The 1,276-nt window shown below is 43.7% G+C and overlaps 1 protein-coding gene across 1 annotated transcript in view; it reads left to right on the top strand.

Annotated features, from left to right (window-relative positions):
- The window catches only part of LOC109482706, a 14,407-nt gene that overhangs the window by 1,810 nt on the left and 11,321 nt on the right, over nucleotides 1-1,276 (top strand). The window lies entirely within an intron of this gene.

The following is a 1,276-nucleotide window of genomic DNA, read 5'->3' on the forward strand; positions in this document are numbered from 1 at the left end:
TCAACCGCACCTCCTGGTAACATGTGGTAATGGGAGTTGCCGGCGGCCTCGCACAGAACTTCCAGCATGTATCACGCAATTCATTTTTAGTGCCGCGCTGTCTGGGAACAAGTTGAAGAAATCGCTAATAACGCTGTATTTCAGGGGGTAAATGCCGGCACACGAACTTATTATCATTTTCAAGGTCTTACCAAACTCAATACCTACTGCAAAATTAAAACACTATATTTTATCAATTCAAAACAAATCATTTAGAAACAGCATTACAAAACTTAGGATTAGTGCCCACTCTTTGCAAATTGAAAAAGGTCGCCACTGTAACACAGCAGCCAATGAGAGACTGTATTAATAGAGTTAGATTAGTATAAGTAGTGTATCTCTTTTGTTACTCCGTGAAGGAGGTCAGGACCTCCGGACGGAGTGTTGTGATCGACTGATTTTTCGTGTTCGCAGTCAAAACACTGGGTTCTCTTTGTGTAATCGGCACGCAATTTTATACGCCGTCTGCGGGCATGCCCGTGTTGATGCACGAATGTGTATTTTTGCCGTTGCTGCTTTCGCGGTCAATGTAATATTGCAGACGCACCCCTACAATTACGAGGCGAATTGGAATGGTCCAGAAAAACGCGTTGTTTGGAATAGCAGTGGGGGGGGGGAACTTCATGCAGATACGGGGTGGTTTTTATAAGTGGTTCCAGATGTTTTTGCCCATGGTTAAGAGATGCCAAGTTTTTTGGAAGATGTTCGCAGCCAAAACGCATTCTTCCGTACGTCGCTATTTCTGTGTAATTTCGCATGTGGTGTGGCATTATGTCCGGGATGATGCACGTGTTTTTATTTTTACCGTAGCTGTTTTGATATTGAAGTAAATGCATATTTTAGAAACATCCCTACTTTTACAATCCTGTGGAATAGGCCGTAGGTTTAGGCAGTTGTCTGGTAGCAGAGGTACTATAAGCAGATATCCTGGTTATCTGGCCGGCGGTAGTAACACTCGCGGTGCTTACCGCAACTGTTGCTGGAATTTGGCCTGTTCCAGGCGCGCTTAATTAGGTACAGGCACGGTAAGACGGTGGGGCTTTCTTTGTTACTAGACACGACCATGATAGTCCGATCTTTATGTGGATGCAATGATTGTGTGTGTGTAATTAAAATGAACTTCGAACTTGAAGCACAGTATCTTTACACGCCCTGGGAGCAGTAATGGATTTAGCTCTTTGTATGTTTTATGCTTGTGACGCGCCCTCATTGTATTAACCGTTGCCTAATTATAATG

The sequence above is a fragment of the Branchiostoma belcheri genome, unplaced genomic scaffold (assembly GCF_001625305.1).
Source record: "Branchiostoma belcheri isolate BF01 breed outbred unplaced genomic scaffold, Haploidv18h27 scaffold60, whole genome shotgun sequence".
In the NCBI taxonomy this organism is placed as follows: domain Eukaryota; kingdom Metazoa; phylum Chordata; class Leptocardii; order Amphioxiformes; family Branchiostomatidae; genus Branchiostoma; species Branchiostoma belcheri.